Source organism: Cricetulus griseus, chromosome 5 (assembly GCF_003668045.3).
Source record: "Cricetulus griseus strain 17A/GY chromosome 5, alternate assembly CriGri-PICRH-1.0, whole genome shotgun sequence".
In the NCBI taxonomy this organism is placed as follows: Eukaryota; Metazoa; Chordata; class Mammalia; order Rodentia; family Cricetidae; genus Cricetulus; species Cricetulus griseus.
Window position 1 is genome coordinate 121,403,507 of NC_048598.1, and position 26,764 is coordinate 121,430,270.

The following is a 26,764-nucleotide window of genomic DNA, read 5'->3' on the forward strand; positions in this document are numbered from 1 at the left end:
TGCATAAAAAACAAAGTCCTAAAATTTAATGCCAATAAAAGACATTGGTCCTGCACAGACAAAAGTATGGGGGGAGGGGATTCTTAAGTTTGCTTTTTAGCAAATGCTAAACATTTAAATTAAAATGAGCCCATGGAATAACAGGAATCCTATATATATATATATATTGCCAAAAGTTTTTCTGAGACACTCTATTGGTAGAACAACAATGATTTCCGAATGAATGAACAGACAACTGGACTGTTCCTATTCCTGAAGGCAAGGTTCCAAATGAGAGTGTGCCAGAATCATCCAACAGCATGAGCTTTTCATAACACAGATGCCGAATGGCTTACATTTTGTCAAGAATGCTAAGACACAGTGGCTAGAAAGATGGCTTGAAGGTTAAGAGCACTGGCAGCTCTTGCAAAGACCAGGGTTTGGTTCCCAGTATCCAAATGCTGGCTCACAACTGGCAGAAACTCCAATTCCAAGGAATCTGATACCCTCTTCTGACCTCTGTGGGTACCAGGCAGAAATGTGGACAGACATACATTCAGGCAAAACAAGCATACACATTAAACTAAAACAACACAAGCAAATGAAAGCTGAAAGAGTGATACAACAGAATCTCTAAGACCCAACACTGGGTCACAAAGGAAACGGGGCACAACGAACATCAAGGGGAGGTTCCCAGTGATACGGCTGCTGTTTTAGAGAAGGGCTGCAGTCAGCCTAGAGAAGCCTCTTTTATAACCACTGCCACAAGGAAAAGAAGTAAGATGACAAACCAGTCAGTTTAGAAGGCCCCAAATGAAGTGGTATAGGACAGCAGCTACTGGTGCAGTGCAGCCAATGCTCAGACTAAGTTTGTCAAAAGTCTGTGACCAGAACACAGGGTGAAGACTATGGGAGGAAACAGCTCCTGGGTAACAGTACCCTGTTAGATTCCAAGCCTGCCCAGGATGAGAGCAGGACACAAAGTGAGCTGAGCAGCAGAGTGGGCAACCAAGGAAAGAGCAGTCACTGTGTGGATTCACTCACCAACCAACCGAACGCTAAAGCATTTTATGATACACACCACTGGGATGCTTGCTAACACAACTTTGAAAGTGTTTGTGGTGGTTTGAAAGAAAATGGCCCCCAAGAGGAGTGGCACTATTAAGAGATGTGGCTCTGTTGAAGTGAGTGTGGCCTTTTTAAAGGAAGTGTGTCCCTGTAGAGGCTGGTTTGAGGTCTCACATATGCTCAAGCCACACCCAGTGTCTCAGTTCACTTCCTGCTGCCTTCAGATCAGGATGTAGCTTCTTCTCTACTCTCAGCTCCTTCTCCAGCATCATGTCTGCCTGCATGCCACCATATACCGCCATGATGATAATGGACTAAACCTCTGATGCTGTAAGCCAGCCATTTAAATGTTTTCTTTTATAAGAGTTGCTGGGGTTATGGTGTCTCTTCACAGCAACAGAAACCATAGGACAATGTCTATGACCAAAACCACAGTCTTACACTGACATTACATCTCTTCTAAACTTCCCTCTGATTTTACAGTCAGTGTGTAGCATCTGCATTTCCTAAAAGCTAAAAAGCACACCAGCCAGGCCTGGTGGAGCATAGCTGCAACCCCAGTGGAAGGTGGAGGCAGCAGTATCAAGGTTCAAGGCCAGCCTCAAACACATAGCAAGGTCAAAGCCAGCTCGGATACATGAGACCCAACTCAATAGAAAGCAAAGTATGTGATACACATGGCAGAAGTACAAATACATGAGAATAATAAAGAGTAAAAGCAGAGTCGTGGTCCCTAGGGGCAGAGAAAGGGAGCACAGTTTTCATCTGTTTCGTATGATTGACGAAATCCTCATGTGCTCAGGAAGGATGAATAGATATCTGTTATTCTCTTCCTCACACCATTCTTATATCTGAAGCACTCATATAATTTTTGAAGAACAAAAACAAATGTTAAAAACATGAGTATACTGTGTCCTAGAAAAACAGGATAGGTCTGTGCTGCCTGCAGGTATGTTTTTTCAAGAGTATGGCTCATGCCTGTGGCCTAAGACCCTCTCTAGCATGCGAGGCAGCTGAGTAAGAGGCAAAAGCTTCTGGCTGAAAATGAAAAAGAGAAGGACTCTGGAAGCACTGTCTTTAGCCTCACATTTTGAACAGGAACTCACTATAGATGACTCCTGCTGAGAGTGAAGGGGATGCCAGTCAACACCAACACTGCGCCAGTTTAATTTAATGGTATTACTTTGCCTTGCTTTGCAATTACTCCCACATTCCCTGGGGGAAACTAATGGATTACTAAAAATAAAATGGGGATTAAGTGAGTCATTCGGATGTTTTGGCTTCCAACTCAAACTGGCTTTAACATAAAGGAAATGGATTGGCTCAAATACTGGATGTCCTGAGAAGGGACAGGCTTCAGGGCTGGCTGCCCTGGATTCTGGACTCTGTCTTCCACCCTGTGTGGCTTTGTTGCTCAGTCTGGGAGCCAGCAGGCTGAAGCCACAACAGACCTCACACCAGTACACAGTGACATCCAGAGAAAGAGGGAGGTGTTTCCCTGAGTTCTGTGCTAAGTATGAGAGACTTCTGCCAGAAGCTCCAGGCACGAATGCCAAAGGGTCTCCTGATCTAGAACAGGAGTAGAGGGCTATCCCTGAGACCATTTCCCTGGCCAGGCATTGCCCCAGAGAGGACGATGGAGCCAGAGCTGGTGAATCAGTTGTGGACAAGCATCATGGGACTACAGCTCACCAGGGCCCAGTCTCCAGCTCAGTTTCTCAGACTCATAACACAGAGAATAGATGGCATATGTGATATGGTACAGCCCTAATGGCCATTCCGCCATACTACAGGAAGTAGTCCAGACAATGTGTGTGCAGGAACAGGAACATGAAAGAAATGACTATCAAGATGGTTTGTATATGAAGCTAAAAAGCCAAACCCAGAAGATCAAGCAGACTGACACCTTTGAAAAGGGGGAACTATAAGTGTTTTTCTTGCTTTTATATTTTCTTTTTGCAATCAGAAACTCAAAGCATACATGCAGTATAAATAAGGTGATGATCCATTTGCCCGTATGCATCTAGCGGTTCCATCCCCAGGAATCCAAGCATGGGGAGTCAATACTTTGCAGTGTTGAAGCATGGCAAGGCTACTTACTGTATTCTGGCGCCATGATCGCAGACTCAAGACAGCAGCAACATCTACACGAATGACGTATAATCTGCAAACAGAGAAGAGAAGCTTTGTAAGAGAAAAAAAAAATAGTCACTAGGACGACGATGCTCACAGAATCTTGACAAAGGATTTGCTTATCTCTGAAGTGGACAGGCTAACCTTCGTGAAGGAAGCAGCATTAAGTAAGTCAGACTGGAGGAGTCTACAATATTGGAGCACTAAAAATATTCCTAAGATCATCTGTGCAAGGTCTCTCTCTATTGTCCTGGCTGTCCTGAAACTTGGTACATAGACTAGGCTGGCCTTGAACTTGGAGACATCCTCCTCTGTCTCTGGAGAGCTAGGGTTAAAGGTATGTGCCACCACACCTCACCTTGGGCTTTCATTCTTTTAACTTTAATTTTATTTATGTGTATGTGTCTGTTAAGTACATGAGCTTGTGGATGCCTGTGAAGGCCAGAAAGGGGCACTGGATCCTCTGAAGTTGGCGTTGCAGGAGACTGTGAGCTGACATGGGTGCAGGGAATAGAAGGAGTGTCCGCAAGAGCAGCAACTGCTGAGCTGTTTCTTCTGCTCTACTCTAAATTTCAAAATACCAAATATGCAACACATTTCAGTTGAGTAATATTGCTCTAGACTTCTAAAACAAAAGGGAAAATAGTAAATGGACCACAAACAGCATGTAGCTTTGAAAGAAAATGGTAAAAAGATAAGCATATTAGCTTGACCTCTACAATACTCCATTAACCTATTTCTGGTCCAGCATAAAGTTTGGTAAATCAGCTTCAATTTCTAAATCACTGAACTCAAGGATCCGAGAAAACAGTCCTGAGCAGAAAAAAAATGCACACGTCTGCTTCAACAAAGACTCCTGGACACTGGAATGACTTTTAATATCCACAAATGAAATATAAGAGTGGTATCCCTGCCCTGCCTGAAGATCTCATAATAGGACAGCAGGTGCCCCACCTTGGTGGCATGTCCTAGCAATTTGGGAGGCTGAGGAATTTGAAGCCAGCATAGGTAACATCACAACAAACATAGAAAACAGTAACAAGAGCAAATCAATCTCTCTCTCTCTCTCTCTCTCTCTCTCTCTCTCTCTCTCTCACACACACACACACACACACACACAAACACCTATCTTATGATAGTTGGCGTTAATGTCAACTTTCCAAAACCTAGAATTATCTGAAAAGAATGTTTGTATTGAGCAATTGTTTTAGATCATACTGACTTGTAGGCTATCTGTGGGGGGTTGTCTTAACTGTTAACTGATAATGGACACAGCCCACTGTAGGCAACACCATTCTATAAGCAGGGAGCTCTGAACTATACAGGACAAGAAAGGCTAGAGAGAGAGAGGAGAAGCAGGAGCATGGATGCACATTCATTTATCTCTGCTTTTGACTGTGGTGTGGAGAAGTGTGGTGTGGAGAGGTGTGGTGTAGTGCAGTGCCATGCAGTGTGTCTTGTTGCATTACTAATGGTTTGTCAAAAAATAAAAAAAATAACAAGTTCACAAAGTTGTGAAAGGGGCCGGGCACTGGAGGCAGAGGCAGGTGGATCTCTGTGAGTTCGAGGCCAGCCTGGTCTACAAGAGCTAGTTCCAGGACAGCCTCCAAAGCCACAGAGAAACCCTGTTTCAAAGAAAAAAAAAAGCTGTGAAAAGGAAACTGGAAGCCCCCAAATAGAAGATGACATTTGCAACACACCTATCCACCACCAAAGAAGTCATTCCAAATACATGAAGAATTGTCATAAATAAGACAGACAATAAAAAGACAGACCACCAAATAGAACCTTAAAATGGCCAGTGCGCATCTGGAAACACACACGCTTCACCCATCACTACTGAAGCACAAGTAAAGCTACAATGGCATCAGGTTCCACTGCAAGGTATAGGTAACTGGCCACAATGGCTAAAATATAAAACTTAGACCAAATTATGTATGAGATGAAATTCCGGGGGTGGGGGGGCACACCCGTGTTAAAGATTCCACAGCTGGCTGACTAATAATTAAGAACTTTGTGGAGTGCTGGGATGATATAGATACAGTGCTAAATTATTTTGGGCAACCTTTAGATTCCTTAATGGCCACCTACTGTGCACCTCAGTCTGACCTTCCCTTTGATTATCAAGGGAAACCTTTCACAGTGTATCAAGTGGCTAGGAGCTTTCACCAGGCCCAAACCAAGAATGTCCTCTGATAGCACCTGAGCCTTACAACAAAGTCCCCTCTGCTGAAAGCCACCTACCTGAATTGTCCACCAATGTACTTGAAACTGCCTTGATTAAGTGCTTTCTTTTGTTCTGTAAAACTCCATGGAACTGTTACCACACTGGAGCATGTTTCCTGGGTCATGGCCATTATTATTTGTCTCAAGAATAAACTACCTCTCTCTCCCTATGAGGTGAAAGCTGTATTTGCATCAACAGACATCTTAGCATGTGAACAACAGAACTCTCATGACTGCTGGCACGTGAAAACTGGAAAACGGTGTAGTATCTAAGGACACAGACTACAAATACACTCTGCCACCCTGAGCAGCTATCTGCTAGGAATGCCCACACAGGGGTTCCCAAGAAACTCTAAAAACATTCAAAGAAATAATAACACTAACGAACAGAACCTGGTAACAAACCATAGGACAGGCACACAATGGAGCAGTGCACAGGAGGAATTCAATCAACAGACACTGCAAATGCCCAGACAATATTTGATGATTTGCTGGCCATAAGGTCCCTGTCCTGTCTTAGCTATATAGCCCTCCTTGGAAGTACAAAAGCAGCCATAGTCCCTATGAGTCTGTCTATCCCAGTGAAATCTTATTTACTAAAACCACTGTCAACGTATACATTATAGTCTTGCCTGCTGTAGTGTAAGGTGGGACGGGGTGGACCAGAGCAATAATGCTGATTACCGTGTCTCCCAACCAGGCTCACACAGGAACCCAGGCTTGAGGGAATACTATACATGATTCCTCTCTCTGTTCAGAACTGGTAAGCTGGGGCAGGGAGCTAACACAGGGTTCCTTGAATTATGAGCTACCTCACAGTTGTATGATCTGGGAAGATTCACTATGATGTCTGTTTCTGATTCACCCCAGAAGGCAGAGCATCCTACAGCTGTGGCATGGGGAAGACGGCCACAGTAGTAGGAGGCCATCACACACTGCTACAATGAAGCCTGTGTCCCCAGAAGCTTCCCAGAGTCCCCATCTGAGTCTGAGCAGAACAACACCTCTTCCCAGCAGCACAAAATACAGGGGCAGCAGGCTGTGAGCGTCATACCCAGGAGAAAGCAAAGCAGCAGGCAGGAGGGCATAAAGACCCTGAAATAAAGGTCCCACACTTGAATATCATGTGCTGAAAAGGCCACACACATCCAAAGCAGCATGAGCAGCTGGGACACATGGCTTGGAAGGTCACTGATCCTGACTTCTGGCAGCAAGTAGTGACAACTTGAAAGCTCCTCCGGCTGTAAAAGCCCTGAAGCAAACGTTTTCAGTACAACCGCTTCCAATCCGCATGGGGCGGGAAGTTTCGACTTTTCAAGTAAGAAACAAACCTGGCTTAGACTGACTAGTCTTGACTTCTAAGCCTGCATGCTTTCAACAACTTTGATATCTTGAGCTCATCTCACCATTAAGTATACTAATGCATTTTACCATGTTTAAACTTTAATTCAATAGTGTAATGTCCCGAGTGGCAAGCAAATGAGTAAGAGAGGTAGAGATTATGCAGAAGCCAGGGACCACAGACCACAGGCCTCACAGTGCAAACTACATTTCATCCCAGTGGGCTGTTATCAAGAGGGAAATGAAACAGAGGACAACATGCCTGAAAGGGAGTGAAATCTGTTCATTCCTCTGCAAAAACTGACACCAGCAGGAAAACAGAATGCCCCGAAAGCTGCACCAGGAAGATTCAGTCCTGAAACATCTGTGTGAACTGTAGAAGCAAGGGGGCCCCTGACCATCTGCTCCCCTTCCGTGCAGCAGGCCTTCCACTGAAGCAGACCTTCGCTGCTGAGTTGTCCACCACCCTTCCTATGTCTGCACCCCCTTCCCCCACCTTACGGAATGTGCCTATCTCCAGAAGACAAAGACACTAAGATCCAAAGAAGCTGGCTGAGTGGACCACACCCAAGTTATTACCACTGCATCCCATTTCCTTTGACCTTGTTTCTTCTCAAGGATACAGGAACACATAAAACTTCTATTAAAGACAGCTGTGTGTGTTTCTCTTGCTTAGCTACCTTTCAGTACAGGAGCCTGAGCCATGAACACAGCAGCTGGTGGGAACAGGCAATGTGTCTCCCAACAACATGAACAGAAATGTTCAAAGTAGTGTGATCCCTGACAGCCAAAAACTGGACCCCATTGTAATGTGCCCCTGTATCAGGAAGACAAGAACAATTAAGGAATTCCATGTACTAGAATACAGTGACAAGAAGGAAAAGGCACAGCCTGCTATCGGTCAGTGCCACTGAAAGGTTCAGGCATTATGCTAGCCTGCCTGTTACCTGTCAGAATCCACTCAGGCAGTACCCAGGTCAGCCCCAAGGTTCCATGGGAACTAAGTCTGCACGCAGGTGCAAAGGACCCCTTTAAAAGACAGACCCCTGCCTGTTTACTCTCTCCCTCTACTCTTCTCTCTACTCTCTCCTTCTCTGCTCTTCTCTTCTCCCACCTACGCTCGCGCTCTCTCTCTCTCTATGGCGACTGGCCATGGCGGTCAGCCATTTATTTACTCTGTTTCTCTTCTTAGTCTTTCTACTCTGCTGGGCCTATAACTGGTTAATATGCCTAATAGTCTCATGTCTCATCCTACGACTGCCTCCTTTTCTTTTATTTCTATTTTAAACAAATATCTAGCCATCTGCTCTCACGGTCACATGGTTCATTTATTCTGCTTTAATCCTTTACGACTACTATTTTTCTGCTGCCAATTATTGCCACTGTTAATATGCCAGCTCAATTCACCTGAAACTGAACAGTGAAAACTTCAAGACAGTCCATGGGTCATTTTGACACAATCCTATAATTTTCAAATTGAAGGAACCGGCTTCCCTTTTGGCAGCCATAACAGCCGAACACGTGCTTGCCATAAACCTACCTTGGTCACGTAGAGGTCAGATGCCTGTCTCGTGACAAGGAACCCATCAGAAGTTAGTCACTAGAAAGTCAGATGCCTGTCTCGTGACAAGGAGCCAATCGGAAGTTAGCTGGTGGCGCTATGCTTTACGACCCTGGGTGTGCTTTACGGACAAGCGCACGACAATGACGTAGAGAGCATAGCAACCACCCTGGGAGGGCCTATGAGCCATAACAACCAGTTGACCAATCAACACAGGGCAAGCCCTCCAAGCCTGGAGGCACACCAATCGTGAGCCTGTGCGTACCCCTAGACACTCCCCTTACGCTGCCCTATAAGATCTTTTGGGAGACCCAAGGAGCCGTCTTTTTTTAGCCGTCTGCCATGGCGGGTGGGTAAAAGACCCGAGCTAACATGGGGTTAGCTCGTAAAACTACAATAAAGCCTCATGCAGTTTGCATCAAGCTTTCGCCTCCATTCTGTGTTTGGGGTGGCCGCCGTCCTGGACTAAGATTCTGAAAGCCTCAGCTTTCTGAGGGTCTAACATTTTGGGGGCTCGTCCGGGATTTGCGACCACCCCTCACCTGAGTGGAGTCGATCTTGGAGGTAAGTGGGTACCCTGTATTGTCTGTGTCTTTGTGTTTTTGTGCCGGCTGAAATCTGGTTCTGTGCTTTGCAGTCGCTCGTGTCTCGGGAAGAGACAAGAGCTCTGGTCTCGGGAGGAGACAGAGTGTGATCAGTAGACGTGCTTGGGAGATCACCGACTGCCACCCTGGAAGACGTTCCAGGAAGTCTGTGGGAACCTCAGGGACGCTTGGGAGATTCCCATCTGGGAGCCGGTGAGGGTACGGTAGTTCTCCTGGATTGGGGAAGTTATCCGTCCTCCCGGCCGTCTGTATTTCTGGAATGGTTTTGTCTGTCTAGGTGGAGACAGACATCTGATAGTTTTTGTCTGTGTCTTGGGTGTTGTTTTGTCTTATCTGTGACTTTGATGATGGGACTGACTGTAACCAACCCCCCTCAGTCTGACTTTTGACCATTGGATGGACGTTAAGGACCATAGTTAGTCAGTTAAAGTTACAGCACCCTCTTTCGTTGAGTCATGTGGCGCCACACTAGGTAACTTTATCTTCCAGTCTTTGTTTCTGTATGGTTTCTGTACAAGAATTGTTTAGGGCAGAGGTTCGGATGACAGCTTCTGCAGTCTGTAGGAGCGGGACTTGGTAGGACCAAGTTGCTTGGTCCATCTGTAAGGGGACCCAAGCGGGTCGCCCAATTTGTAGGACAGGGGCTTGCTGGGAGCAAGTCGCCTGGTCCGTCTGTAAGGGGACCCAAGCGGGTCGCCCAATTTGTAGGACAGGGGCTTGCTGGGAGCAAGTCGCCTGGTCCGTCTGTAAGGGGACCCAAGCGGGTCGCCCAATCTGTAAGGACAGGGACTTGGTGGGAGCAAATTGCCTGCTCCATCTGTAAGGGGATCCAAGCGGGTCACCCAATCTGTAAAAGAGGTACTTGTTGGAATCAAGTCATCTAAAATTCCAAATAGGACCCTAGTCTGTGTTACTGTACTGTCTGTCCATGTTTCACATTTGTGTTATATGTTTCTTAAGCATCTCTTTCTGTCCCTGCTCTCCCTACGCACATGGCATGCATGGGTCAGGGGTCTTTTCTTGATTCTCTGAGCACGTGGCGCCACCTCAACTATGATCGGCAGATGCACCCGGAGGACAGACTGCCACTCTGAGGACACCCAGGACCCAGGAGGTACAGACTCGGGCCAAGGACACTTGGACCCGCCTCAGTTAGCCGCCGAGTTCTGCTGCCGTCTTCCAGGCGCCATTGCCTTATGAGCAGCGTGGGCGGATTGGGTTGGCGTCTGTTCTTTCCTGTCTATTCTGTGTTATCATCATTGGTTGTCAATTCAGGATCCACCACGCCACCCCCTTTCTATCCCCACCTGCGGGTCTGAGGCATGCCCAGTAGGACTGTTTCTGCCCCAGCTGCCGTTATGGCTGTTTCCCTGCTCTGGGGGAACATGGCTACAAGGCCGCCATCTGCTACCCGTCTTTCTGTGCTCCACACACATGGTATGCAGGGGGGCCGCAGGAGTCTTTTTCCCACCCCTGGATTGGCCAAGGGTCTGGGGTTACCAGCAGCACCCCCACCCCAGGTCTCTCTGCCTTGAGCACATGGAGCTAGCTCAGGCAGGTGAACCATCTGTCCTGATCCGGATATTCAAAAAAAAAAAAAGGGGGGGGCCTTAAAGTTATTAAAAATTATAAAAGGGACTTTGACAAAATTTTTATGTTGACTAAAAAATGGAAAAAAATGTAAAAAACTTAAATAATAAAGAGGGAAAGAAAAAAAGAAAATTGTCTAAAAATGTCTAAGAAAGTCAGAGAAATAAACTAAAAGGTTATAGAGAATTACAGCAAATGGTAAAAATTATAGAGGGTTAAAGCAAGTTGTAAAAGGTCAGAGAAAAGTTGGAGGTCAGAGAAAAAGATTGTTACAGAAAGTTATAGAGGGTTAAAATAAATTGTAAAAGGTCAGAGGAAAGTTGTCGAAGGTCAGAGAAAAGGTTGTTACAAGTTAAAAAAAAATGTAAACTGTGCTATGGTTTCTCATGTCTACAAATAAATTTTAAAAATGGTAATATAAGTTAAAATTTTAACCATATTAAGCTAATTCTGTTTTAAAAAGTCCTGTTTATTTCTCAAGTAATTTATGTATACTTGTTTTAAAATGTTCTGTTTCCTGGTTTAGCCAGCACATGGCCAACTGGTCACATGACTTGACTGGTCGCCATTTTGCTAAAGTTAAAAAAAAAATACTTCCGCCATCTTGACTAAAGGTGACCACATGGAAATTAGAGATACCATCTTAGAAACAAGTTTTTCAGTTAAGATTTAAAATGTTAATGCTTCTATATATTACAGAAAGACCTTAAGGGAATTTAAATTTCTTTTTAAAACCAGTTTTCAAATGTTTGTTTTTATTAATGTTTGTACTTAAAGAGCTTCAATTTAGAATTATTTCTAAGCAAAGCCTGACAATGTAAAGTTCTTGTTTTATAAAAGATGCTAATCTGTTACAGTTTGTGTTTTCAGAAGTTAAGTTTAGGATGTTGATAGCACACACCTTTAAGCTCAGGGTGTAGATGGCACACGCCTTTAATCCCACCATTCGGGAGGAAGAGGCAGATGGATCTTTATGAGTTCAAGGCCTGCCTGGTCCGGCAGATCGAATTCTAGAACAGGCTCCAAAGTCACAGAAAAACCCTGCCTCAGAAAGAAGTTAAGCTACTGTTTAAGAAATATAAGATAGCTCTATATAGTTTTAAGTTCAGCTGTATTACAGAAATAAGACTTTACCTAGCCACCTGTATGCTTAATGTGTGCTTAAGAAAAGTAACTAAAACAGACAAACAGACCTCTAATGCTTCAGAGATCTTCAGAATATGGCATTTAAATTGTTATCTTTAAAGTTTATAATGTCAGACTGCCAGATCCGGACAGTGACCCAAAGTCTCCAAAGAAGATTACGAGGCACCTCAGTTCCTGCACCTGGACCAGTGAGCGAGATGCTCAGATGTGATACCTGCCGCCTGCCAGAACCTGGCCGAGACTGTGGACAAAGCTGCTGGACACTGGAAAATTGATTGCACCCCTTTGCCTAGACAAAACAAGGTCAGTCTTTTCCATGTCCCTCTTCCACAGAGAGGAAAAAAACTCAAACAGTATAGGCCTGGCGAAGATTACTGGTCTTTAAGACACCTGCCTCCAGCGGTAATGGAGAAACTTGGGTATGGACTTGCTTCTGACTGGCTTCTGTCACTTCTTAGTAGATTTGGATAAAGTATACCCTTCTCAGATCTCTGAAATATTACTGGTTGTCAGCTTGACAGCATCAGGCAGTCAGATCCACTATAGACTAGTAAGTGTGTTAGCTGATAAAATAATAACTACTGTTCAGGCACAAGCTCAAGATTTTTAAGTTTATTTTGGTTGTCATCTAAGTACAAACTTAAAGGACTTTTCATCAGGCCAAAGGCACCTCTGTCCAATCCATACCTGGCTCTCTGGACAGAAGAAAAATGTACATGCTTATAGCCCAAATCTGTAGTTTTTGCTAAATATGTTCCTGCTGTTTAAACAGATATCCAAATATCTGCTTTTTCTACACTGTGGGCTTCAGAAAATAAGTTTTAACCTCTGTTCCTAGTTTAAACATGTCTTAAACAGGTTTCTGCTTCTGGCTGACATCTGAGTATCAGTTGCTGACTACAGGCTGTTCTAAGTAGACTGCGAGCCCTGGACTTGCTGTGGATGTGAACCAGTCAGCTGATGTGGACACCCCCTGTCTCTGCAACAGTGTGTGCTAACCAGAAGCCCCTGATAAATTCCCCATTGCCTAAATTCCTTTTTGCTTTTGACTAGCATTTCAACCTTCTGGGGTCCCTAACTTCGTCCCAAAGTCAGCAGGAAGCAGTTTGGAAAGAATTTCGCCGTCCATTTTCCCGGGTTAAAATGCTAAGTCAAAGGGAACTCCCTTACATGGGGATGCCAATATCTATCACTCCCTAATGGGGATGCTAGAGAGACAGCAATTCCATGATTGGAATTTCCAAAAAAGAAAATGGGGGAATGAAGGAACCGGCTTCCCTTTTGGCAGCCATAACAGCCGAACACGTGCTTGCCATAAACCTACCTTGGTCACGTAGAGGTCAGATGCCTGTCTCGTGACAAGGAACCCATCAGAAGTTAGTCACTAGAAAGTCAGATGCCTGTCTCGTGACAAGGAGCCAATCGGAAGTTAGCTGGTGGCGCTATGCTTTACGACCCTGGGTGTGCTTTACGGACAAGCGCACGACAATGACGTAGAGAGCATAGCAACCACCCTGGGAGGGCCTATGAGCCATAACAACCAGTTGACCAATCAACACAGGGCAAGCCCTCCAAGCCTGGAGGCACACCAATCGTGAGCCTGTGCGTACCCCTAGACACTCCCCTTACGCTGCCCTATAAGATCTTTTGGGAGACCCAAGGAGCCGTCTTTTTTTAGCCGTCTGCCATGGCGGGTGGGTAAAAGACCCGAGCTAACATGGGGTTAGCTCGTAAAACTACAATAAAGCCTCATGCAGTTTGCATCAAGCTTTCGCCTCCATTCTGTGTTTGGGGTGGCCGCCGTCCTGGACTAAGATTCTGAAAGCCTCAGCTTTCTGAGGGTCTAACAAAATCACTTCCTTACTTCCTGAAATCATGTTTCAAAGTTTCCACCAGTACTTGTCTGTACTTTCCAACCCTGATGGCACCCATTTCTCCAAAATGGTTCCGTTCTCCAAGAATGGTATTTACAAATAAAAATCCAGATACAGGTGCAGTTATTGCTACTGAATACTTCTAGGCATGCTCCCTGAACGGGGTTGGGGGGGTGGGGGGGGAGACCCACATGCATGTGTGCTTTTCCATGCCTTTATATTTATATTCTATTCATCAATCTGTCATCTATTGTCCATCTATGAGTCTATCATCTGTTCATTATCTATCAATCATCTATCACCTATCTATCATCTAGCTAGCTATACCTACCCATCTACCTGTCTATCATCTATCTACCAACAGCTGCTTTTAGAAACTCAACAAGCTGTGTCTAAATCTTACATTACAAGAAGAACACCAATTCTCATAACAAAGTCAGGAGGAAATCAGTCCTCCCTCCCAATTGTTATTTATAATACAGCAAGAATGCCAGGTTAATTCAGAAGCTGAATTTTTTTTAATAATGGTACTTGTACGCATCTATTCATCCATGTGAAAATTATTCATCTGAATTCCCATTCCACCTTTTATATAAAAATAAACCCCAGCTTAACCTAACTTGCATGTAAAAGGTAAGATTATAAAACTTTTAGTAGCTGATAAAAGCTTCTTTATGACTTCATAAAATGTAAACAATACAAAATAGAAAGACCACAAGCACTAGTAATAAATACACTCCACATCATTATAATACAGGACTTGTTCGAGGGTGTCAAGACAAAAATAGCAGTCATAAGCAACACCTGACAACATTAACAAGGTGAATGACTGCCTTTCATGTGGGAGAGGCAAACAATCCTAGAAGAAAACAGAAGACACCGTTAAGAAAGGGAAACCGGGTACTGATAGGGAGTTTAACAACTGGAGACATTGGTCAGGGCATGGGGCATTTTGCCTCATATTCTCAAAAACCTGAAGTCAAGCTGCAACACTACCAAAAGCAAACAAACAAAAACAAAAACACCAAAAAACAAACTAACTGGCAACTGGAGAAATATAAAAAGGCACCTCCCTATGCCTATCACGACTTAATCCATGAAGTCACACTAGGGTGCCTGCAAAGATGTACAATAATAGATGCTCACACGCTCCAGGGCATAAACAAAGGTGCAAACATGAGACAGACTTCTGGGTCCATCCTACCACCCAGCAACTTCACCCTCACATTTATACTATGGGAAGGCAAGTGCATAAAAACCACAAACTACTCAAATCCCAACAGCAGAACTTCCAGAAAGCAAAATGGATTTTTACAGTGTGCTACGAAGCTGAATGTGTGATGTTAGAATCTAAAAGGCAGAGTCCTGAAAGAAATTACTATAACCTAAAAAATAAAATTTTTAATTCTATGTTCAAAAAGGTTATGTAGCTATCCCTAAACAAAATTAAAACTGCAGATCTCACTCATTATTTATTGAAGAATTCTTAAAATTCCCAGAGTCCAGTTGCAACATTTAAGAAAGCTCTCTCCTTCCATACTTACAGGGCATTAAAAGGCAAAAACACTGATTTTGTTTTTTGGCCACAGACAAGGTATAACCACTGGAAGATCATCACTCAAATGTACTATAGAAATCAGAAGAGTGTAACTTCTCAAACCAAGAGAACTAGACTGCAAACACACACACACACACACACACACACACACACACACACACACACACACACACACACTGAGACAGGTCCCCAAATCCTCTTTGCAACCCAGAGCTCAATGTCCAGTGTGAATTTCAGTACATAGAAAACGAACTGTTGAAACATGTCTACTATGATTTAAAGGGACAGGTATCGATGGGTATAATGTGTCAGGTATAGGGTGCGCAAAGACTATCCATAGACTGTAAGGCTAAGATTTCTTTATTCAGATAAACACCAGCCAAAGACAAGCCAGAGCGTGCCCAGAGGCAGCAAGCTAGTGAGGCCAGAGAGAGAAGGGGTCTCCATGTGTCCGTGGCCCCTTAAGAATTGCCCCGCCCATCATCTTCGACCTTCCCTGACCACACCCTCATGGGCGTGGCCAGGCACACCTGTAGGGGCTTCTAGGAGGCGGGGCTACAGTGTCTCCCTACAGATAACTTTTCAGGGTGGGCTCCAGGGATAAGGCTGGCGGTTTAAAAGCCCAGCCACTGGAAAAGCCACTGCGCATGGAGATGACACAGCTGCTCTGAAGAAGGTGCATGAGGTCGGGGTGAGTATGTTTGAATGAATCCTGCTGTGAGTGAAGCACACTGGCCTAAATGTAGTGCTGGCAAATCCTGCAACTCAGCACTTGGGAGTGAACACGGCCTGAACTAATTGATGCCAGAGGAAGTTGGGGGCCAGCAGCTGAGAGCCAGGCAGATTCAACCACTCTAGGCTGAGGCCTCTGTGGGGAACTCTGATGGTATCAGCAGTATAGCCATAAAGAAACCCAAGAAAAAGAAGACTGACAGACAACTTCACAAGGCTCCTTTAAAGGGGGTTATCTCATTCTACAAGGGTCCTTTAAGGGGCTATCTCATTCCACAAGGCTCCTTCAAAGGGGCTACCTCACTCCACAAGGCTCCTTTAAGCAGGCTATCTTCAAAAGAAGAGAAGTTCAATTTCAGAGGAACCACAGTGACCTCTGTGGACAGTGAAGGAGACACAGCAAGAGAAATCCCTCATGCAAGTTTAACAACTTCAAAGAAAACTAAGGCAGGAAGAACCTGGTGTGATCAGATGCTAGTGTCTTCTGTGAGCCACAAGGTCTAACTGGTACGGAGCCTGGTCACGGAGAGTCTAGGTACACTCAGCAGCCAAAAGCCTATCCTAACACAAAGGTTCCTCGGACCCTTTAAAGTGAACAGATGCTAGTAATTTGAAAGAATTATAAACCACATATTTCAGTTTGGCATCAAAGGCAATATTATTCTTGGGTTTAAATGACTATATAATGGTGTTCCGAACTGAGATGATTATGGGCCGTATTTTATACATGTGACAGTAGGTACAAAATTCTAAGACAGATGGGAGTTACAGAGACACATCAGTGGCGGCCCAGGCTGATTCACTTCTAATTCATCTTGTTTGCCTTTTAACAGCAATGCTTCAAAAAGTGCAACTCCACGGCCATGGAAGAGATTTTCACTGTTAAGTAGAGGTGACATCTTTGCTCATTAAAGAAGCAATTATTCAGGTGAACAGAAGGAACGATCTGTTCCGGAATACACTAGAGGATGCTTTGGCAAACCAGTAGTTCTTACTCTCAAGGGTACACAGTAAGTATCAGCCAAACAGTCATTGAATTTATTAATATGATTTAGTACAGGAATTCTCCATTCTTCTTTCAGAACACATGAATAAATCAGAAGACAATGTTTTCTTTTTCTCTACAGTAACAACTGTGCATTTGGCCTGAATTCTAAATAATCAGGTTCTTTATGAAAAACTTGAAATCCAGCCAATAAACAAATCTCACTAAAAATACGCACAAGCAAACAGGCTCAAATCATAACTGTCCTGTTTACTCAAGTGGGGGGACATCTCTCAGGAAGGTAACAGCACTGTATATGTTCTATGGTCAGCAAAACACAACAGCTGCTAAATGCTCGGGGCATGAACAGTCAGTGTGCTGGCCGAGGGTGTCAGCATCTCAAGTCTAAACCTCAGGGACTAGGTATGATCATTAGTTTCATGTAGTATCTTGGCGAGCTTATAGTACTCAGTTACTTGGTCAAACACTAATCAAGAATGTGCTGCAAAACTCACTAACAGAGTGTCCCTATGCAAATTCTCTTACAACCAGTATCATGATCTCCATCTCGCTATTCAAATCAATCTACAGGTTCCTATACAAATGTGCCCTCTCATACATACAACTAATAGTTCTGTTTTCCTAACACACCATGGCTGGTAACACTAAGTAAAAAGAAAAACTCTGCTTCTTTTGCTCACACTCCAACTAATTCCAGCACCCTATGTGTGAGGGTTTTCCCCCACCAACCAATTCCCCAATTCTTGACGTTCACTGGATACATATTCCACAATTAATTCAATGCTCATGCTGTGCATTTGGCATCAGCTTAGATGCCATAAGTGAAGTCCATGTTCCCACATCATTCCCATTCCAGATGCCAAACATTAAGCTAGTTCTCTGTACTTCTAACAGGTGTGTTATGTAAACTGAGACTCCATAATCCCCTCCTCAGGTTTAGTAATTTCTTAGAATGGCTCACAGAACTCAAGAAAGCGATTATTCACAATTATCAGTACAGTACAAAGGGTACAAGTGAGAAAAGACCAAATGGAAGAGATGGCAGGGTGCTGGCAGAGGGAGGGAAGCACTCTCCCTACACCTTCATTTGTTCAATAGCCCGGAAACTATCTCCCAGGGATTTGTACAGAGGATGGGGCTTCATGGTGTAGGCTTTATGAACCAGGGGTGAGTGACTAACTCACTGGCCATGTGTGACAGCAATCCAACCTCTACAAAGCCACATGCTTTATTCCTCCAGTAACTAGACCCATTTTGTAGTACATACAGTTTTGCAGATATCAGTCATCGAGTAAACATACACAAAGATCGTTAGTACTCTTGAACTGTTTTAGAAACTCCTGTGTTAGAAAGTTCTCAGCCTTAAGACCAATGACCCCTTAGAGAAGGATGAACCTTCAAATTTCCCTGTTAGAACTTAGAGGGACCAGACAGAACATAACAGCAGGCACTGGTGACAGTGACACCTAGGACAGCACCTGTCTTAGAGAGGCTCCTGCAGTATTAACCCTTGGTAGGAAAGTCAGGAACCCTTGGGATTAGAGAAACTCAACAACATTCAGATGACATGGAAGTGAATTTACCTTTGGACAGCTGCATTTAGAAGGCAGGTAAATCCAAAGTACCCCAACTGGCCTGTCTAACTTCTGTGCTTCTGCAATCAACAGCCAATAAATGCTACTCTGATCAGAGTCTTGACAACAAGGAAATAAACCTTTAGGTCCATCTTTAACTAAAAATAAATCAATGTACATTAAACATACTATCACTCCATGGAAATCAGCAATGGGGAAATGAGTAATTCAGAAATGCCCAAGGAGAGAAAACTCATACAAGAAAATAAAGATCATACTTTTAAAATCCAACAAGTGTCCTTAGGAAATTCATAGAAAAATGGCAATCATAAAAGACAGGGATTTCTAATACAAGCGTGATCACTGGACTGCCACACTGAAGCCTGGCCCCTCAGACACGCCAAGTGCAAATCATCACTATTCCCTCTCACAAATCCCTCCTGTGGTTTTACTGTTTGGTGCAAACCTCCTCTGGCTTATGAAAAGCCTCCTCCCCTGATGCAAATGCCTCTCCAAATAAGCTGATGGAGGAACTGTCGATGATGATTTAGAATTTTCTAGTAACTCAGCTTCTATTACATGAAGGGTTATGAAAAATAAGAGAAAGAAGAGTAACAGAGTAGAGACGGTAAGCAAACTATAATTCCATGTAAAATCTTGCTTTATAAGAAGATACAAGCTAAGATTACAATCACCTAAAACAGGAAAGACTTGATCAGTCTAAGAAGGGAAATAGTGAGAAGGTGAAAGTAGCTATTAATACTGCATTGGGCAGATTTGTGAAATATTTCCCTATTTTATGCTCTTTTAATGAAATGGAAATATAGTTATCATGGGATCCAAAATTGACAGAAAACAATATAGCAATAGTGGCCCAGAGTGGTGACAGAAAGCTAAGGCGACCCAGTGCCACCAAGCAGTAAAGATGGGACTTTGAATGAGTAACTGAAAGGAAATCATTGGCTTTAGAAACTTACTGGGGATCTAGGAAAGAACAGTTTCAGAAGAATGCAAATGGTTAAGAACCGGCTGCTCTTAGAGAGGACCCAAATTCAGTTCCCAGCAATCACCTGGTGGCTTACAACCACCTGTAACTCTACTTCCAGGGCACCTAATATCCTTTCTTGGCCTTGGCGGGCCACAGACACACACATGGCACACATACACCCGTGTAGGCACACATATACACATAAAGTAAAAGTACGTAGTTTTTTTTAAAAAAAATTAACTCTGCGAGGAATGATGACAGAGACCTATAATCCTAGCACTTGAGAAGAGGAGGCAGGAGGATTAGGTGTTTAAGGTCACCTTAGATTACACTGCAAGTTTGAGGCCTGAGCTACAGAAGATTTTGTCTCAAAAAATGGTAAGTAAAATAAAATAATTTTTGTTAAATGTATCATTTAAATAATTATGACCGAGGGAAAATTAAAATATAAAGACTGAGGTTGCAAGGAGCCTAAGAGCCAGGATGCCTAGCTGAGGTTGCTTGTCAAGGCGTACAGGTTTTGGGCTAGGCAAACCAACTCTACCTCCAACCAGGTTGTGCTGAAAATGTCATTTAAGAGTTGCACAGCCAGTCACCTCATCCCTGTACTGCACAATGCAAAAGATGAAGTTTCCTGGCCCAGAGGACAAATCAGCTGTGGTTGTGGGAGCGGACATAGATAATGTATGGATTCTAGAAGTACCCAAGCCAAAAGTGTGAGCACTGCAGGTAAGCAGCAAGCAGGGCCCAAAGTAGCATTCTCAAGGCTGTGGGTAAGATCCTCACCTCCGAGGGCCATAGCACCATGCTCCTGTCAGTTCCCCAGAAGGGTCAAGAGGTGTACTGGCATTTTGGCAAGCCCCGGAGAACCCTACACAGCCATACCAAATCCTAAGTCCACTCTAAGGGCAGAAGTTTGAGTATGCCAGAGACCAATAGGCCAGGCACAGCTACAAAAACTAACCCTGGATCTTACTGTTACTTAAGAAAATAAGCTTTGGACATTGAAAAAAAATGCTAATAGTAAAATCAAACTGTCAACTAATAAATTTAATATATTCACTCCCAAGACCATTAGAAATTGTATTATCAAATCAGTAAAATAACTTTTTAATAAAACTTAGTAATTCTCAATATAAGCACATGGGTTCAACATCAAAGCCAAATTAAACAATTGTTAGAAAACCTTCTAGCTATATAGCTTTATAATTTATTTTTGCACACACTGTTCTTAGGATAAAATCAACTAGCCTATCAGATGTATTAATTCTGGATCTCCTCTTTATAATTAAGATTCTTTACATCATCCAATGCTAAAATTAGACTAAGTTCATCACACTGACATATTACGGATAGAGAAAGGAAGCCAGAGGCATGATAGCTAAAAATTTCACGATCATCCTATAATAAATTACAACTTTGTCCTACATGAGAAAAAAGTATGCAATAAAAGTTAAATTTTCTGATGTGTATTTAACCATTGATGTCTTCTATAAGCAGTAGGGGAAAAAATCAACATTTTCTGGCTATTTAATGTAAGCAATGGAAAATGTTAGGAGAAATGAACAGTCTCTGCCCTCAAGAACACTACAGCCCGCAGAACCATGCTATGTGAAAGACATATTAAGTGGCGGGTAGGGGGTCGTGTGTCTCATGAAGACATGAGCACAGCAAACGCCTATTACTAATGAAATATACTAACTCTAGTTAGATTTGTACTAGCCCAGGAGAAAAATATTTTCTCTGGAATGACTAGTTTACTAATAATATCTTTTTGGTGCTTTATTTTGGTTCTTCAAAAACATTTTTTGAATACCAACAGACTTTTGTATTTTATAAAACCATGGTAGCTTATTCCCAGCTTAGTTGCCAATAATTTTTTTCTGGTCTTTTAAAATATTCAAAGTTCACCAAGGCCTTTGAAAGAATAAAACCAAAACAGTCAAATGCATGCATCAATCCCTGAAGGTAGGAAGGTTCTGAATACCAGTTAGAGCCAAGACTGAAAAACTGCAGTGGCTTGTTAGTGTTCCAGGATGTGATGTGACCCATTTCAGGGAAACAGGATTAGCAGACTTTTCAAAATGACTATATTATATAAAGTTAAAATTGCATGTAAAAGCCTACAACTGCTAAGTGCATCTGTTTTAAGACTTTTCACCAATGTGACCCACCATGTAACTGCCACTCAATTAACAAACAAGCTCTGCTGGCACCTGGCAGGTCCTGGTGATGGCCACCAAGACTGTCAGCACACAGACTGCTTCCACCGTTTCTGAACTGGTCAGGTACAGCAAGAGAAAAAAGAACAACATTTGCATGAAGTCATAACCAACTCAACAAAGTATAATTCCCCCTACTACTGAGGAACAGTTTATTTCTTTCTAGTTTGAACATGCAAATGCTGCTATGAAATGGGGCATTCTCCTGGAGCACACCTGTGTGGCTTGCTTTTGGATCTGTACCCCTGGGAGTAGAACTACAAAGGTTGGGCCAAGTTTAACTTCAAGGAACAACATGCATGGTTAAGTTCGAAAGCTTCACACCTGGGTGAGTGGCCTGTCTCACCTGTCCCACACCTGCATAAGTGGCCTGTCTCACCTGCCCCACACCTGGGTGACTGGCCTGTCTCACCTGCCCCACACCTGGGTGATTGGCCTGTCTCACCTGCCCCACACCTGGGTGACTGGCCTGTCTCACCTGCCCCACACCTGGGTGACTGGCCTGTCTCATTTGCTAGCCTGTCTCACTTGCTATCCTAAGACTATAATTTGTACTTCTAATTTGCCTCTAATTTGTACTTCCCTAATAAATGACTCCAAGTACATCTTTAGAAGTTTCTGGACTTAGCCAAATAAGCCTCTTTCTGTGACCTGCTTATTCAAGTCTTGTACTTCTCACTGCAAGTTATAGGAGCATTATTCTTTCACATTCTTTATAAATTACGGCTATGAGTCAGGCAGATATCTTTTCCTCCTATAGTTTGCAATTTTGTTCTCTTACCTTTTTTAATGAAGAGCTTCTTAATCTTAATGCCATTCAATTTACTAACTTCATATAACTAATCTCAATGAAATTCAAATACTAGCGCCTATGTAAAACAAGAACATTACAGCTGGAGTATGAAATGGTTCAGTGGTAAAGTACAGTCCAGCATGTGAACTGTTGGGTGTTGGTTTCCATCTTCAGCACCAAAAGGCACAGGTTCCTTAGACTAATTCACTGACAAGCAGCATGCTCACAACAGGGAGCAAACCACCCTAAACAAGTCTATGCAATGTGGTTTGCAATTTTTAGTTTGTTTATTTATGCTATGAACTAAACCCAGGGTTTCAAGCATGATAAGGCTATTATACCTATGACAGCTATATGAATATTTTAATTAAAAGCAAATAAGGCACAGATAACTTGTTTTGTTGCTGTTTTGTTTTGTGGGTTTTTTTGTTTGTTTGTTTTGTTTTTTTGTTTTTGTTTTTTTTTTTTTACACACACACACACACACACGCGCGCGCGCTCGCCATATATACATGTACACACGAACATAGACATAAATAAACATTTTTTTTAATCCTGGGAATTGTCCTAGCATGAAGAAAAGAAGCAGCAAATCCCTAGTGTCAGTCAGGCGGGCACATCTCACGCTGTAACTACAGCCAGTGACACTTTTGTTTTTTCTCATTTTAAACAAAATTCCTCAAAACTAGCTTTTGCTCTTTCATTATGAAGAAATTCAGGAATTCAAGTAAACGTCAAAAAAAGGACAACCCCCCCCCAAAAAAAACAAACCAAATTATGGTCCTAAGATCTCCTAATGAAAGTTAGGCTAATGACAATGTAATGGGGACCAATAACCTTCTATTACCACTGAAAGGCTTGCAGGCCTAGTTCACATGCTGAAATGAGAGCAAAACATTGAGAAACAGGCCAACAGCTTAAGATCTTGTATTGCACAATTAACTGCCATGTTATGACGAAGTTACTTGTAAACAAGCTCTGCCTGACAGCATACCCAGCAGCCAGTACTGTGCATACATGAGTGGTGTGATAAGCCCTGACCAGGACTTACAGAGAAACCATGTCCCTTCCTGTCCACTGAGCCACTAAACAAGCTTCATTTATACTAATTATGTCAAATGATGTACATAGCAAATGAGAGAACTGGCTCCCCATGATTTCATTATTTTTATGTTACAATGACACCAAATATACTCCTTGTTGTCACAAAGAGTATTTTTGGTATCATATAATATTTTATATTAATGCTAATAATTCATATAGGCCCAATTCATATGGCCCTCTCCACTGAAAACTCTAAATAGAGTTTGAAAGTATTCCATTGTTCAAAAGGCTTTTATTTCTTTGTTTAAAACAAGCTCTCACTATGTAGGCCAGGTTGCCCCTAAACTCACAGAGATCCACCTGCCTCTGCCTCTGCCTCCCAAGTGCTGGGAGTAAAGGTGTGTGTTACCACACCCAGGTCATAAGAGGGTTTTCAACAAAACTGCCTGTATCACATCATGGGAAATCAGTGTAAGACCTTACAGTGAATGAAAAGCCATAGTTAAATAGGGGAAACAACAGCCTCTGTTTGCATTCGCCATAACTAACCAGGAAAGCTCCAACTGACAGCATCTATTCCCACAGCACAGCGGAGAAAAGTTGTGACAAAGCCTAAGAGTGGGTAGACAAATTCCCCAAGACAAAAGTCCTGCCGCCAGAGTTGACAGCACCCACATGCTTCTCAAAGGCACCAGTGGCCGTACAGTCTTGCTGCATTTACTTGTCCTTGAGACAACGTTTGGTGCAACTAAGCCCCACAGCCTGGGGTGGGCAGCAGGGTCTGGTCGAGGAAACACAGCAAGGGTCTCAGAGTTTCAGAGACCCAATCACTTGGGCTGTTCTTCAGGGCATCTCACTGAGTCTCAAACACTTCATGATTACAGCATAAAATATGACCCTGGAGAGGGGCCGGTTGCAGCCCCAAGCTACCAGCTGCCCTGCCATCTCAAACCCACACAACAGTAACAGTGACTTCTGCTCTCAAGAAACTGCATCCCAGGAACTTCAAATATTTTTTCTCAGAAACTGTTCACAGAAAACCTTAAACTTAAAGGAAGCTTCACCAAAGACAAAAGAATGACGAAAAAAGTACATGAAAGACATTGAGAATCAGAAGCCATTGAGAAATGTAAATTAAATCCATGGGGTGGCACTGTTCTGTACCTACTAGGATGGTTTTCAACAAAGGCAAGAGGAACTCTTAAAGAAACACGGCGGGGGCACAGAGCACAAGGCACATGAGGCATGACCAGTGGGGAGCTCTCAAACATGGTGGGGGCACATGAACCATGTGGCATGACCACTCCTGAGAACAGCTTGACAGTTTTCTGTAGCACAGAACTCAAAATCACACACCTGCACATCTCCTTAGAGAAACAAAAGCGAAGAGGGCTGTGGGTGGCTGATGAGCTCAGAGAAGGAGCACTTGCCTAGACTGGATAAGACCCTTGGGTTCAGCCCCAGAACTGTGAAAGTAAGTTAAAAAAAAAAAAAAAAAAAAAAAAGCCTTGCCTGAATGTTTATGGCATAAGCACCCAAAACTGGAACTAACCCAGGTGTCCTTCAGAGGTGACTATACAAACTGTACATACCCAATTGGCAGCAATAAAAAGAAGCAAGAGATATCGATACACACAATCACTTGGATGAATCTCAAAGGCAAGTTAAGAGGAAGAAAGGAATAAGGCATTATACACTAGATGACCTCATTTATGACATCCTAAATCATTATATTAAATAACAATATCGAAAGAAAAGAAGCCAGAAGTACAGACCAGGAATTGCCTCTGGCTATGAAAGAGCATGAATGAGGATTTCAGACAGGGGAACTCTTAACTCATGCACAAGTGAGGACTGTCTGCCAGCTTAAAATTGTACTGTAATGCCAAAGCATTCCCTTTTCACTTGAACATACCAGCACTCTTCACATAAATAAAGCTCCGAAATACATACATACATATATGTGACTATGATGTAACATTCCTACCACAGCTGGCATTAAACAGCCTTTCAAAGATGGCAGCTGGAGTATCTAAACTCAAGAACACATTAGGGCCCAGCAGGTACCAGGCCATGAGTATCACAAGCAGCACTGTATGAGAGACAGAGACAGACAGAATAACAGTGGGCACAGAGTATTGACTACTACACTATTGTTAGACAAAACAGATTCTAAGGGAAAAAAAAGAACAAAACTACTAGACAACAAAGAGGAAAGGCATGATGAAGGCAGGGTCGGTTCACCAGGGAGATGTCACAACTATAGGCATGGATGTAACAGAGCTCAAAAGCAGACCATCTGAAAGGAGAGAGACAACTGACCTACAGCTCAAGACCTCAGTATCCACTTTAAGTAACTGATACAACCATCAGACCAAACATTAAATAAAATGCAGGGGGCTGCGTCCAAACACTCAGCCATTCTGATCTGACAGCTATAGGACACACAGATCAAGGCTAGGAGAGGACATCTGCAATGTCACAGGGCAAGTCTGGATAATCTCCAAAGTACTGGGCTGGTAGGAAATTTCCAGTTCTATACCAAAAGAAGAAATTAAACATAAATTTCTAAACGTATTGGTCAAAAAACAATCAAAAGAAAAATTAAATTTGGACATAATAACAATAAGCTATATTTCAAAATCACATGATATAGCTAATTCTAGCTCCAGAATTTTAAACAGAACAAAAGAAAGAACTCATCTTATTTAATAAACTAACCAGTAACAATAGAGAAACATTAACACCAAAAACTGTTCTGTTTTGGAAAAAAAAAAAAAATCAGTTAAATCGACAAATTTTTACTACTTAAACATACCAAGAAAAGAGGAAAAATTACAACAAAGCAAAGCAGAACCCCGGCCAGTCACCAAGTAAGGGAAGAAGAACATTGACGTTGACCGGGATCTGAGACCTTGCAGGAAGGACCCTCTTCCATCACTTGGCACACAGAATGGAAGGCGGGGTGAGCAAGGCAGTGCCTGAGGCTGGTGGAGCTGACATGGTGTGGTTGTGGAGGTTCCTGTGATATGCCCTGTCTCTCCCTCCCTCGCCTGTAAACCTGTAAACCGGCTTCACAATAGCCTTTTCTAACCCTAATCAGATCCCAAAGGCCCTGCCTCTCAACACCAGGGTTAGATTACTTTCCACCTTACCTAGGAGATGGGGGGGGGGGGGGAGAGACAAGTCACATGCAGGCCACCAAATGAGGCAAGTGGAATGAAATCAAACCCGAAGAGAAAGGTATAAAGAAGGAATCATCACTGCTTCAAGAAGAGAAAATTAATAGATCTATAAAGAGAAACTGAATTAGTAATTAAACAT

At 43.1% G+C, this 26,764-nt stretch overlaps 1 protein-coding gene and 1 pseudogene across 4 annotated transcripts in view; one reads left to right on the plus strand and one right to left on the minus strand.

Annotated features, from left to right (window-relative positions):
* Positions 1-26,764, minus strand: part of Sipa1l1 (signal induced proliferation associated 1 like 1) — a 291,536-nt gene that overhangs the window by 141,607 nt on the left and 123,165 nt on the right. For all 4 annotated transcript variants that reach the window (XM_027418435.2, XM_027418430.2, XM_027418433.2 and 1 more), the window contains one exon: positions 3,148-3,211. The gene's annotated coding sequence lies outside the window, so the exon portion shown is untranslated. The remainder of the gene's footprint in view (positions 1-3,147; positions 3,212-26,764) is intronic.
* On the plus strand, positions 18,983-20,320 carry LOC113839363 (annotated as a pseudogene).